This window comes from Lygodium microphyllum, chromosome 13, assembly GCF_053477565.2.
Source record: "Lygodium microphyllum isolate KBCC chromosome 13, Lygodium_microphyllum_v1.1.10, whole genome shotgun sequence".
Lineage (NCBI taxonomy): Eukaryota > Viridiplantae > Streptophyta > Polypodiopsida > Schizaeales > Lygodiaceae > Lygodium > Lygodium microphyllum.
In genome coordinates, this window is record NC_141147.1 from 34,747,214 (window position 1) to 34,762,845 (window position 15,632).

The window sequence follows — 15,632 nt, forward strand, 5'->3', positions numbered from 1 at the left end:
TTGCTATTGGCATTCCTCTCTCAATCAGATGCCTTGCCCCAAAGTTCACAGTTTGGTCCAACAAAATGTCCTTGACCTCCACAATAGTGGCATGCTTGCGTTTGGGTGGTTGCTATTGTGTTGGAAAAATTTCCCAAGGTTGTCTTGCATTCTTCTAGGTCCCCTAAAGGGCATGTGAGGTATGGTGTTAGTAATAACTAGATTGACTACAACTGGCTGAATAGGTCTTGGCCTATGTGACATCATTAGCATTTGATGTGCAATCCTCACATTAGGATTGTACCAACAAGTCCTAGTCTCATGATTTATAGACCTTGGTAGGGAACATGTAGTGTGCTGATTGCAAAAGAGTCTTTATGGCCTTAAGCAGGAACCTAGGAATGGTATCACAATTTTGATGCCTTTATGCATTCATAGGGATATTCCCATAGTAATATGGATCTATGCTTATATATGAAGAAATCTTGCGATGGCAGCCTTATGATTTTGATCCTCTATGTGAACTATATCTTTATTGCTAGGAGTGCTCTTGATGAGTTGGATGCCTTGAAAGGTCAGCTCAAGAGAAGAGATTTGAGATGAAGGACATGGGATAGACCTCACATATTCTTGGGATATGCATTATGCACAATTGTTCTAAGAGGATTCTCTACTTGTCATAGGATTACATCCAGAAGGTCCTGAGCAGTTTCATCTACAGGATGTTAAGCCTATTGTATGTCCTTTACCTTCTCATGTAAAGGTTAGTCAGGTTGATTGTCCATAGTCTGATGAGTAGAAGGCCAAGATGGCCAAGATCCCTTATGCATCCATAGTGGATAGCTTGATGTATGCCATGATATGGCATAGCATTTGCAATGAGAGTTGTGGCACTCTATATGGCTACACCTGGTAGACGGCATTGGGATGCCATCAAGGGTATCATGCGGTACCTGAAGGACACAACATTTATATGCATATGTTACGGTGGGCAGGATACAAGAGTTGTAGGATACACTGACCCTGATTATGCAGGACATGCAGACAATAGGAAGTCCACCTTTAGCTACGTCTTCACCTTTGTTGGAGGTGCTATTTCTTAGATGTCCAGGGTGCAAAAATGCATGGCCCTCTCTACTACAGAGACATGGTATGTTGTAGCTACTGAGGCTTGCAAAGGAGACTCTTTAGCTAGGTTGTCTGGTAGCAAACCTTGGCATTACTGATATGGTACCTACATTGCATTCAGATTCTATGAGTGCTATTCAATTGGCCAAGAATCTAGTCTTCCATGCAAAGACAAAGCATATTGAGATACAGTACCACTTTATTTGAGAGGTCATTGAGGACAAATCAATTGAGCTTGTCAAGATCTCAAGTGACCAAAATCCTGCAGATCTACTTACTAAAGTCTCTCAGTGGAGCATTTGGCCTTTCTTAGGAAGCTGATAGGCATTGGATGAGATGGCATCTTTCCTCATCCTATTGTACTTATGTATATCTTGTTGTACTTATATATACCAAGAATAAGGAAAACCCTTTGTAGCATGTAAAGAAAGTCTTCGACACATCGAGGAAACACAAGCTCTTTGCCAAAGAAAGTAAATGTAAATTTATGGTGAATGAATTGGAGTATTTGGGTCACATACATGGCAAAAAGGGTATTATGGTGGATTTCAAGAAAGTACAATGTACTAAGGATTGGCCTATCCTCATTCTATAAGTGCTTTGTAAATAATTATGCACATATAGTGGTACCTCTTACCAATCGGTTGAAGCACTAAGGCTTCTTTTGGGATGTTGCAACCACATCAAGCTTTAATGAGCTGAAATATTTACTTATTGCAACACCTATCATTGTGAGTTTAGATTTTTCCAAGGAATTTACCATTTGTGTGGATGCTAGTGGATGTGGTATCAAGGCTATTTTGTGAAGGGACTGTGGAGTGATTGCTTATATATATTTTGCATATAAATGCACGATGTTCTCTCTCTCTCTCTCTCTCTCTCTCTCTCTCTCTCTCTCTCTCTCTCTCTCTCTCTCTCTCTCTCTCTCCCCCTCCCTCCCTCCCTCCCCCTCTCTCTCTTTATACATCTATGCATGCATAAGCATATGGGCATGCGCATGCACACGCACACACGCACACGCGCACACACACGCACACGCACGTGCACACGCACGCACGCGCACACGCACACGCACACGCACACGCACGCGCACGCGCACGTGCACGCACACGCACACGCACACGCACACGCACACGCACACGCGCGCGCACACACACACACACACACACACACACACACACACACACACACACACACACACACACACACACACACACACACACACACACACACACACACACACACACACACACACACACACACACACACACACACACACACACACACACACACACACGACTCCTTATTTTTGCATCCACCAAGCTATGTTCTGAACTTGACACAAGCTTACATGGCACTCATCCCAAGAGTATTTTGAAAAAGAAAACTATTGATGGTATAGTTTTTCTCTTGATATGACTCATTTCTCTCTCCCTTCTTACAAGTCGAGTGGCCAAGTGACATGTATCAAAGCACTACTAAAAAGATTATAGATCCCTTTCTCTCTTTGATTGAATCCAACTCATCATCTTTCTCCCCTCTCTCTCACTCTCTGTTGCTCACTTTTGAAGGTTCTTGCAAGCTAGCTTCCATATGAAACCTAGCAAAAGCATCCACAACTTCTTGGCTTTTGAACCCATTCTCTAGGTTGTATGTGGCTTACTAGTGGCCAGCATTAAATACCCCTCTCTTGCGCTCATAAGATTGTTGCTTGCTTTCTTTGATTGTTAGTGTGATGTTCAGATTAATGAAGTTATATAATAATAACGAGTGGGTTCTTACAAGCATGGAACATGTAAGAGATCATGGCAGCTCTTCTCGTATCCCAATAAAAAGAGGTTGTGCTGGAGGAGCAAACAACTTTGCTACAGACTATGTTTGCGGGGTTAGAACTATTGATTATGTGATGGGATGCTATGGATGGGATTGTGATGACTCTACTATTAAAAAATATATATATATCTCTCTAATTTGTCTTTCTTGGCAATGATAAAGATGGTATGGACATGCATGTTATCTCCCTTCCTCCCTCCTTTCCTCCTTCCCTCCCCCTCTCTCTCTCTATATATACATAATGATAAGAATGAATTGAGCCTTGATGAGGAGGAATATATATATATATATATATATATATATATATATATATATATCAATACAACCTCTTAAAATAGCTCTCACTTATTCACCGACATGGGAGCTCACATCCTTTTACTTCTTGCTCCTCTACCAGTTCAACCCATATGCCAACATACTTTCCTAACTCTTTAATCTTACAATTGTTAGATGACATCCTTACCAACCAAGCTATGCTTATGGGATATGATAGTTGTTGCTTCTATTTAATTTTTATTACTAAAAGCATGCAAGTGTTTCTCAATGGGACCAATGTTATGCATACTAATATGCAAGTGGTAGCCTTTGTATGCTGTAGCTTGAGAGAAACCATTGTCACATCATGGAGAAAGAAGTACAAATAGAAGATATTGGATGTTTGTTTTTGAATGAACATCCAATTGAGGAAGCACAAGTGATTGAGAAATGAGTAGCCACATGGTTTTGAAGAGATAGTGCAACATGATCCCTCATTCTTTCCACAAAATGCGTGATTGTGCTCCATTTTTCCTGAGCTACTTGAGTTGGACAACCATCTTGCTATGCATAGTATTAGTGTTCAGATATATTGAAGTGCTTTCCATTGAGAGCCTTGAGAAATTATGCATGCATTGCTATGGAGTGTGGAGACTAGGGTACATTCTTGCACATTTAGTAAACATTGTTTGTAAAGATGGAAAAGCTAGGTTGTTATCTTTGCAAGAACTACCTCAGCTTTTACAAAACATGTTGGATGATCATCATAGGTATGTTCATGAATTTAAGAATGACATTTGAGAGTACAATAGTGCCCTTTCCTGTGTTCGAATGGGCGGATATGTGGATGAGATTTTAGGCTCTACTAGAAATAGGTATACTTTTTGTGTGCATGGTTTAATGCATCATCAAATTGGTCAAATGTTGCTTAATTGCTCTGTTTATAGCATGACAAATAACTCTATGTTATGCACTTTTTCGACCAAACCATGTCTAGCATGTAAATAGACGTGGCTCTTGCTATGAATCCCAAGGTCAAAACCATCTCCTTGTTCAATTTATGCACCAAAGGGTTGACTGCCACAATAGCATGGCTCATTAGAACAAGGGCCACAAAGTCTTATCATGATTTGTGCATACAAACCCAATGATGTATTGGCCTTTGAGAAACCATCGATGACCATTCATCATTGTTGGAAGAGGCTAGTTGTTGAATCGAGTCCAAAACTCAATCAGATGCTGACTCAACCATGCACATGGACTTAGAATCCTACTCAATCTCCTACGACCTAGGGTACAACTTGTACTCAAGTCCAATTAGGCTTGCCCAGGCACACTACCAAGGGGAAAAATAAATCAAATGAAAAGCCATAACCACTAAGAAACCACCTAGACAATGTCGTGCAAGCCTAGCTTGGAGCTGAAATGGATGAACTTTGCAAAAGACAACTTCTTTTAGCTGTACCTTCGCTTGAGAACCAAGACATCGAGCACTTGTAGGTAGAAGTTGAACAATGAGAGAGAAGATGAAAATGAAGGGATAAGGGGTTCTAACAATCAAGGGTGAGACATTGGAAGAGGTTCAACTATAAGTTCAAAGTCTTCATCGTCTTTTACAAGCCTTGTGGCTTCTTCTTCACTAACATCCTGCTTTGCCTTTTCAAGCTCTAGATTTCATTCTCCTCTAATTTTCTCCTTGTGAATATGTTTTGGCATGCAGCTGGGATCCTAAACTCTGTACCATCTCACTTGCATGTGGTTTTATCATCCAAATATTGGTGATACTGCTTTGTACTAGTCAAGGTTAACCACTCTATGATCTAAAAACTGTCAAACAGGACCACCCTATAGAAATTTGTTTTGTAACTTGAATCACTAAGATTTATTTGCAAAATTGTGGCCCCACTTTTGATTTACAACTTTCACACCATTACCAAATTCTACAAGATCTTACCCCTAAAAAGTTATGTGCAATATGCAACTCTCTTTTCCCACACGTAGTCTTGGTTAAACATCGACCTTCCAAAGCCTATAACTCTTGCATAATATTGACCCAGATGACAACCAAACTTGGTAGACCTCTTCCCTAGGTATAAAATCCCATCTTGGAAGTATCCTCCACCATTATAACCTCTCTTATTAACATCAAATTTTAAAACATCAAATCTTTCATAATAGTAAATTACAGCAAATAGATTAGAGAGGGAAACACACTCAGAACAATAGACCCACCATAAAAATTTTTAAGAAGTCAACCTAGCCATTAGCACGTTTTACCAACCAATGAAGGTCACAAAGGTGAATGTTAGTTTGATTCCAAGCAACCCATGGATCATTTAACCAACTCTAGGAGCAAAAAGTGTCTTCCTTAGGAACCATTGCCTCCTTATATAACTTGATCAACCTCATTGAAAATCTAGTCCTACAAGAAGAGTTAGAGGCCATTTCAAGATCAAACATGGATAACTTTGGTTTTGACCCTAATAGATTCCCGGAAGAAATGTAGTAGCCATTAGAGCAATATGATGAGAAGATAAGGGTAGTATATGGAGGGAGATTGATGAATGAAATATTGACTAAAATAGAAGAGAAGATAAGGTTAGGAAAGGACTTGCTACGACAAGTTGCTAGATTCTTGCAAGTGCAAAGACTTGATAGACAAAGGAGGGATACAAAAATAAAATAGGTCCATCACATACTAGCATTCATAGGAAGAATCAAACTAGGAGCAAATGCTGATAGAGAAAGAGCACTTGAGGTAGATATCATGCCAAGCAAAGGCTTAACTAAGAGGTTGCTGGATAATTTGGCCAAAAAAAAGTAGCATAGCATTAGCTACTTCAATCTTGGCATGGCTAGGAATTGCACCCAACATTAGGAGCTAAATGAAAATCTCAATAGTCACAAAACAAGTCAAGAAGTACAAAGTAGGAGATGACCCTTGTAGCTTCATTGAGCAATTTGAGTAGGTTTGCAAGGCCAACAACCTCTAGGACAATGCTTAACGCACACAAGATTTTGGGTTATGCCTAGGGGAAAAGGGATACACATGGTTTCCTAGCTTGGATAACATGGAGCACAACAATTTTGACATGCTTACTGATCTCTTCATCAAGAGATTTTTTGAAGTATGATATGTTAACAATCTCATCGTTAAGTTAATGAATATTAGTCAAAAGGATAGAGAAGAAATCTGCGACTATGTCACCCACATTTAGAACCTCTATAAGAGAATTCTAATGACCAAGAGACCCATGAAAAAGTCTGTCTCCACTATATTCATAAATAGGATCAGGAATGAAGAGTGTTATAAAGCACTAGCGAGTAATTTGAGTATGCAAAGAGACATGCTGGAAAGGGTTTTTGAAGAAGTGGTATGTGTAGATGACCTATTGAAAGAAAGGAATGCAAAAGCCATTCAACAGGATGGGATCATCTCCAATAGTGAGAAATCTATAGCCCATAGAAAACATTCCACTATAGAAACATAGGATAAAGGAAAGGATATTGACTACATGCAATAAATAGTGGGCCTAAAGCTAGAACTTGCAAGGCTTCAAGAGGTGATGAAGTGGCCCACGAGACCACGTACACAATGCATTCACTATGGGGATAATCATCTTCCATTTGAATAGTTCTATCCTCAATAGTTCTATCCCATGAATAGACAATTCAACTTTGGAAGAGAGGCTCCATTATAGCACTCCAGCACCTAATGAGAAAAGGCCACTAGCCCTTAGGGTTGATGTAGCGAAGCAAATTGGCTACATTAGTTCACTTACCTTTACCAAAATAAACCATGTAAATACCTTAGCCATGATGATACTAGGGTTTACTATAAAAAGGCAAGAAGTGCTAATGTAGGGAGCTTTTGACACTTGCACTATTTTTCTTAGAGATTTCTTGTTCATCACCATCTTGGGGTGAATACCAAGCTTTGTTTCTCGTATCTTGATTTCAGCTTCCATGGCTACGTTGTGCTGTGGTAGAATGGAAGATGTCTATGGCATGGTCATGATTGAAGCATTTCATGTTATTTCTTATTATTTTCTTAGTTCAGTTCATTAATTTTCTTAGTTTATTTCATTAATTTTTTGTTAATTTTCATGGTAGAATAGACCTTCATTACATTGCTATCAGAGCATTAGTTTAGATCCTGTCAGAATTCATTTTCATGCATTAGATTTAGTTGCAGTAACTAGGGATTGAAAACCGCATTTAAAATTTAGTAACAGGAGTTAGTTCTTCCATAACTATGGTCGTAGACATGGAGATCTGTCACAAACTATGACTAAGATGGAGGTTCTTGGCATGAACCAATGGATAATGGCGGGCTTTAGCTATTATAGCAAGTTGTGACCAAATTTTTATCCAAAATTTAGGATAACATGGACAAAATGAAGGCTACAGTCTTTAATGGAGACCAAAATTGAGTTACTTTTTTGAAAGACAGGGTTTCTTCTCTTTCTTCAAGCACTCTTTCATGGATTCCATGGAAAAATACTACTCCTACCTTGATTCTATGGCTGCTATCCTATAAAGACATTCCATAACAAGCTTCTTCATCAACAAATCTTGCTTGCAAGCACCATTTATGGTGGTTTTGCTTTAGCTGTGTTGCTTGCTGTGGAGCTTTCAAAGTCTATAAGCACCATTTATGGTGGTTTTGCTTCAATTGTGTTGCTTGCTATAGAGCTTTCAAAGGCATCAGTCCAGCACAAGAACTAGTGTTCACAAGGAGATATCTTCAAATGTTGATGAAGGACAGACAAAAGGCATCTTAGACACAAAGATGATCAAGGATTAGCATCATAATATCTTTTCTTCTTTGTTGAACAGGACGTCAAAGATTGTTCAATCTCATCAGATCAAGAGGCACTTGATCATCAGGATCTTGTTTCTTACTGACAGCTTTCGTTCAAAAATTACATGCACAGGAGAGACAGACATTAATGAGTTCATGATGAGTCATTTAATTTTCTACAAGCGCACATCTTCCTCTTAGCTCAAAGCCACAATTTTTTTCCTCAATCTACAATTTTTTTTTCGATGCTCAAGGGCAAACAAACTGATCACTGTCAGATGCAATGGCAAATACAATGAGGGGGTTGAATAATTGGATAGATCACATGATCTTCCTATTCAACGTCACATTCGGGCAGCCATCCTCCAGATGATTCATGTTTGGCTTTAACTACTTGTTCCTTTTCTTAGAAATCCTTCTCCTCTTCCTTTGCAAGCATATAGAGAAATCTGGACTAACAATGCATCCTCTGATCGACTTGCATCTCTGCTCACCCTTACATATTTAGAATCCTCTAAAGCAGGAAGTACCTCTATGCATCGATAAACTTGCACGGCCTTCATCAAGGCTCCTTGCTTCATAGGAAATTCCTATTTTTCATAGTCCCCATGATCTTGAATACATAGCCTTTGAACTCCTCACCAAGAGCATCACCATTCACCACTTGGGCAAGCCTCTTGCCATAAAAGGCTCTCAGATTTTCCGCTCACAGTTTCTGCTCAACTTCTTTTGAATTGCTTTATTCATAGCTGGATAGATTTTTGAATTGGATGGATAGTAGGATCAATGAGGTTCTCATCTACGAGCATCACTTGTGATCTGAGAAATAAGTCTTAAGAGAAATATTCAACCTAGCCATCTATGGACAACATAGACCCTCTTTACATTGGGGATTTTGGCTACAATCAACAAATATTGGTTCAATGGAGTACCTATGGAGTTTGAAGGAGAAGAGCATGCTGCAAGGTTGAAAATCCAACATGGAGCAATCTTTTAATGAAGAAACTTGGTCAATTTGAGGCTAAGTTGAAGCCATTCTGTCAAAGGAATTCTTCATCAACAATATTCTCCAACCGAAGTACAAGAGGTATTTTCAAACATCTTTTAATCTCTCTTGAATATCCTATTGCTGAGCTTACCCAATTGATGAAAGAGAGGTTAAATTGATAAGAAGTTTATCCATATTCCTGAATGTATTGCATGAATTTTCCTTAGAGCTTTCATAGATGGTAATGATTAGGAAATCATTCTGATTTCATTGCCATAACCAAATTTTAGTCTCCAAATTTCTTATCTATCTTTTCCCTAACCTTGACATTGCCTTATTTGATTGTTGTCTCAAATGTCATGCAAAAATTTGTGCCTAATGGTGAGTTTATAAAAAAAAATTTAAGGCAGTGAGTCACTGCTGAAGGTATTTCCCACCTACTCCAATTCAATTTCCAATCCATTTCACTCAAATTCCTGCATATCATGAAATGGATACCTATTTTCATTCAAGCCATGCATTTCATGTTGTTTTATTAGCCTAGTATTGATTTGCCATGTCATTTCCCATGAGGAAAAGTGGATGCCAGGTGAGTTGGTAGGACAATAGTGAGGTGACCCTCCCCTACTGACAAGGACCCTGAAGGGGAGCACAAAATGGCTTGAGAGGGAAATTTGCAGACCCCTCAAGTCATGGATCCCACTTGTTTTTCAATTTAGGTGCAGGTACCGACATATAAAGTGATGTACTTGGGCCTATAGCATGATGTACTTGGAAAATGACTCCAGGATGTATTGGGAAAATGTACGATAGCATGAAACACTTGGAAAATATGGATAGAGATATGCAGAGCAACTTGTATGCTTATTGATGCATTGAAGTACTTCAAATTAGCAATGAAGAATCTAGCAACAAATGCAAACTGGGATTCATTGTTGGATTACTTTTCTACAGTCACAGTGGGATTAGTCAACTTGTTTTGGTATTTGTAGAGATTATTAAGTACTTGCAGGATGTAGGGAACTGCAGATGGCCATTGAAAATTGCTTATAGAAATTTTTGTACTAAACTAATTTCAACATTTGATAGTTCATTGGAAAGGAGACATTCTTAGTTTCGAACAGAGCCAAGAAGTTCATCATTTGGATCAATGAAGCTCAAGATATGTGAGTTTTACTGCTGCAGTATATTCAGAACGTATCATCAACTATGGCCAAATACAAAAAGAAGGATCCCATTATGGATACTATCAATGAAGGATTAAATGATTACCAATAGGAAGAAAGCATGAAACCTCCCAAGAAGCTATTTACCATGTGAGCCATGATAATGAGGAGGCGAAAATGAGTTCAACTCATACTGCAGTTAAAAATCAAGTGAATGGGGCTGGCACAACTCGTGTATCTATAGATTCTAATAACTTTCAGCAACTATCCAATGATATAAGAGAAATGAAGTCAGGCATTGACAACTTGTGGCCCTCTTAAGCGAGAGAATATTACCTACAGTAGTTCCAAATGTTCCAAGCCCTCCTATTGTTGAGGAGCAGCCAAGGATCACGACGCCTAAGGTTGTGGGGCATTATGAGGTTGGAGAACCATCTAGAGCTCAACCATGTCGATTTCAGCCTCATTATCAACCAAAGGTTTACACAAACTCTCATGATCAAGACGCACAAGAGAGAATCCATGCTAATTCTAAGCATGATGAAGACACACATGAGTGTGATCCTTTCTACAAATCTTTCTATGTTCAAGCATCAACCAGACATACAAGAAGAATATTTGATGGAGGAGCATGTTGCCACAATTATGTAAAAATTACAACAAGGGAAAAATGAAGACCACCCAAATTTCAAATGGCATAATGGTCTCTTATGGTATAAAGGGAAGGTCTACTTGATCCCTCAAAGTAATTTTAAGTTGAAAGTCCTTCAAGAAATGCATTCTTCACCCTTGCCTGGTCATCTCGGCCTCTTCAAGACCTTTGATAAAGTACATAAAAGTTTATATTGGAAGGGATTATGTTGGGATGTGAAGGAGTAGGTTTCCCCTTGTTGAGAATGCCAACAAAATAAAAATTCTTCTTTATTACCAGTCGGCCTCCTTCAACCCTTGCCAATTCCATAAGGAAAGTGGACCGATATCTCTATGGATTTCATTACGGGTCTCCCTACCACGAGGCATAGTTGGAATAATATCTTTGTTGTTGTGGACAGACTTACCAAATCAGCCCATTTTCTTCCTACAAAGATGTAGTTTTCAACCAAGCAAGTAGCCGATCAATTCATGGAAGGCATATTTAAATTACACGGAATGCCCTTGAGGATTGTGTCGGATAGAGATACTACATTCATGGGAAATATTTGGAAGAGTTTGTTTACTTACATGGGCACTACTCTCACACCAAGTACCGCTTACCACCCTCAAACTGATGGCCAAATAGAGAGGGTTAACCATTGGGTGTGGAAATCTACTTGAGACATTTTTGTCACGACACTCAACCCTCTTGGGATAATTGGTTACATCTTGCTAAATTTTGCTACAACAATACATATCATATGAGTATTGGGATGGCTCCATTTGAGGCACTCTATGGATACAAGGTTCAAATTCCTTCAGCCATGTTTCATGAAGAGGTTAATCCACAAGCAAAGGATGATCTAGAGAGAATGGAGATGCTTATGAAGCAATGTAAAGAGAATATAAGGAAAGCACAAGATGTCATGAAATCCTATGCTAATGATATGAGGAGACACATAGAATTTGATGTTGGAGATTGGGTCTTTTTGAAAGTTCCCAAGTCTCATTATGCTACTCTCAAAGGAGGGCACAACAAGCTGGCTCACAGATTTTATGGCCCATACTTGGTGTTGGAAAAGATTCGAGAGCTTGCATATAAGCTCCAATTACCTTCTACTACCCACATACATAATATTTTTCATGTATTACAATTGAAGAAATATGTTGGGCCAGATATACAAGTTATTGAAGAGCTTCCACCACTTGATGAAGAAGGACTTATTGTTTATGATCTCGAGAAAATCATTGGGAAGCGTGAGAAGGTTCTTAGGAACCAAATACTTACTGAACTTTTATTAAATGGAAGGGCCTACCTATGGAAGAGTCCACTTGGCAACCCTCTTCATACTTGGATGCTTTTCCATGGCTATTACAAGAAGAATTATGACAGTCTATATAGGAACAACTTGCTGTATAAAAATATTGTCATGAATTAAATTTCCTTAGTGACATCAAGAAGTGGTTTTGATGGTACAAACTGATGTATAGGTTGTGTACTTCATTTCTGTACCTCAAACACTCAATTTGGACACTCCAATCACTGTTCATTATGAGATTTCCTCATGGAAAGTGCTTCCACATTCTTTTGGATCTTCATCGACATGATTTGCTTCATTAATGACTTGTTTATCACCCCATTATCTTTAGTTTTAAGGACAAAACCATCTTTGGGAAGGGATGGTTTGTAATGAAGCAAATTAGCCACTTCACTTACCTTTACCAAAATAAACCATGTAAATACCTTAGCCATGATGATACTAGGGTTTAATATAAAAAGGCAATAAGTGCTAATGTAGGAAGCTTTTGGCACTTACACTATGGCTACGTTGTGTTATAGTATAATGGAAGATGTCTATGGCATGGCCATGATTGAAGGATTTCATGTTATTTCCTGTTATTTTCTTAGTTCAATTCATTAGTTTTCTGCTAATTTTCATGGTAGAATAGACATTCATTACAGTTGAGATGAACCTGACAAGGATACCTAGACCACCTACACCCATTATTACTCATCCACCTAGTGATGCTCCGACACACTATGTGGAGGAACCACTAGAAGAAGAGACACATGAAAATCCATATGTCATATATGATGAGGAGGGATATCCAGTTTTGATGGACTTTAGGTAAGTCCCAATCAGGGCCTTGGGCAAGGGGCAAGGTCGTGGTGTAGGAAGCAACCGATCTTAGGAGTGTCTCACCTATTGGACTTTTGGCCACTTGAGACATATCTCATCGAGATGTCTAGAGAAGGATCAAGCAAACAAAGATAAGGCTGACTTGAGATGTCCAAAGTGTGGTGTCACACACCTTATGTCGATTGCCTTAGGAGGAAACCTTCCACTAGCTTGGAAATAATGCCATATGCACCTCTCGAAATCTTTAGTATCAATCTCTTGATGAGGATTCCACTTCAATTCCCCTCAATATGATGACTAGAGGCCAAGTGAAGTAGGCTAGCATTTTAGTACCTGGCCCTAACAACCTAGATGTGACACCCATAGGTAAGAAAAATAAAAGGAAGAAAAAGAAAAGAGCAGAAGCAAGACTGACACTCAAATCTGATGGTGCCACAATGTTGACAAAAGGAAAATATGCCTTGGATGTAGAGGCAAAAATATTTTCCTCAAAAAAGAAGGAGAAGGGAAGTGCAAAAGTTGGTGAGTATCCTCATCCAAATTAGCAATTAGAGCTTGTAAATAAGGTCAAGAATTGGGTGCAAGAGGCACAAGCACAGCTTTAGGATGCCGAGCCAATTCAAAAAGACAAACCACATGAGATCTCAAGCATAAGCCCACTTGTCTTGCCCTTGAGATTGCATCCAATCCATTGATATGTATTGCTTATGAAGAGTTCTCTTTTGAGATCTATTCTGTGTTCCAATGTTTGTAGTCAAGACCCTTGTATACATTTTATGGAAGCATGCACTTTTGACATGAACCGTTGTCGTGCTGCTATGTGTACACTGTGTAAAAAAACCTAGAGTGTGGCTTCCTTTTAGATTTAGAGAGCCAATGCCACTTTAGGCATTAGTGTTAGTGTCCATGGTTCAAAATATTAGATTTTTTTGGACAAGTTTTTAGCCAATTTTTTGATATTCTAGATATTATCTATTGTAAAAATCCATAAAACTATAGACAACTTCTAGATTAGGATGACATATAAAAGAAAGCATGTAGCTTTCAGCCAATTTGAGAGGATTTTATGTAAAAAGAGAGATTGACAAAATTGACGACACACGATCGTTGTTTTCAGGCAGTGAACAACACTCCAAAGTGGGAGATGAAGAAGGAGTGATCTCACAAAATTTTGGGCAAGTGTCGTGGTATTTAACCCCCCTTTTGGAGCCAACGGAAGCATTAGATTGGCGATCTAAGCAGTATAGAGGAAGGTATTATTTTATACACATTTTTGTCTATTAGAGTCATATCTTCTCATAATGCTGAAAGAAATTGACATGCTTCATCTTTGTTAGTATTCTTCTACATTTTCTAATTCTTTTTTTGAATATTCTTCTATGTCTTCAATTTCTTTGAACCCCTTCTCTTTCGTCTACTCCTCTCCCTAAATCTACCTTCACCCTGCTGTCTCTTTTCTTCAAGAACTTGGCTTGAAACCTTCAACCCTTCATTTATCTCTACCATCTCCAGAGTCCAAGCTCTTAGACCCCCATACATTCTTCTCTTGCCAAATCCCTGTGGTGACCTTCAACTCTACGTGCTGCGACATTGGTGAACCCGACGTGAAGGTCGATGTAAGAGAACTCCAAGATGGGGGATTCTTAAGGAGATACTTAACAAAAATTGGTCCTCATACTGCAGCAGACTCAGCAACAATAAATCCAAACGTTACAACAACAACAACAACAAAGGCAAGACGAAGAGAAGATTGATTCCATAACTATCAAGGCCCTAAAGGAAGTTGGGTGGGAATTAAAACAATTCAATGGTCAAAATGTCTATGTTTTTATTCACTTGTATGTTGAAAAAATGCTATTCTTTGGTGTACCACAACATGCATAGAGTTGCTATTTTGCTAGATTAGCCAAGCATGGTCTTCAAGAGAATCCATGGTTTTTTTCAACTAGATGTGAATTGGGCTGCATTCAAAAAAGCCCTACGTGAAGAATTCTTCTTAGAAGACTCTGGCTTAATGACAAAGAAAAGTTTCACTGATTGGGTTGAGAAACCCAACAAAGGTTTAGCTGCAACAACTTTATACCATGAATTTGAAAGTAAATTTGGACAACATGATGCTGAAGACCAAAAAAATATGGAAGGTCAAAAGATTGAATTGTTCCTTAAGGCTGCAGATTCCATTCTACAAGAGAAGCTTATTGATCGCCTAGAAGATGCTACCTCCAAATCAGGAGTCAAGACTTCATGGATAGATGTTACTAATGCAGTTAACATGATTGCTCGAAGAGAGCGGATGTGACTAAGATTGGGCTCTACTTCAACTTCAACAACTCCATTGATGGAGCTTGTTCCACCTTCAAAATTCCCTATTTCTTTGACTAATCAACCAACTCTTTCTTCTTCTGTTCCTTCTAAAAATGATGTCATGGATGAACTCATTAAAAGCATGTGTGACCTTCATCTGAATCTTACAGAAATTAGTTCCAAGGTGGAGAAGATAGATCTCAAAGTTGAAGAGCGAGGACGATCATCAACTCAAAGACCTATGAGAGAAGGCTTTAAGAGGCGTTGTATTTGGTGTGACAGCCAACAACATGACAAGAGGGAGTGTTCTGCCTTCTATGAGGCTGAAGCACAGAAGCTTGTCTTTTGGAAAGATGGAAAAATTCATGCAGCTAAAATTGGTCTTCCACTGGAGCCAAATT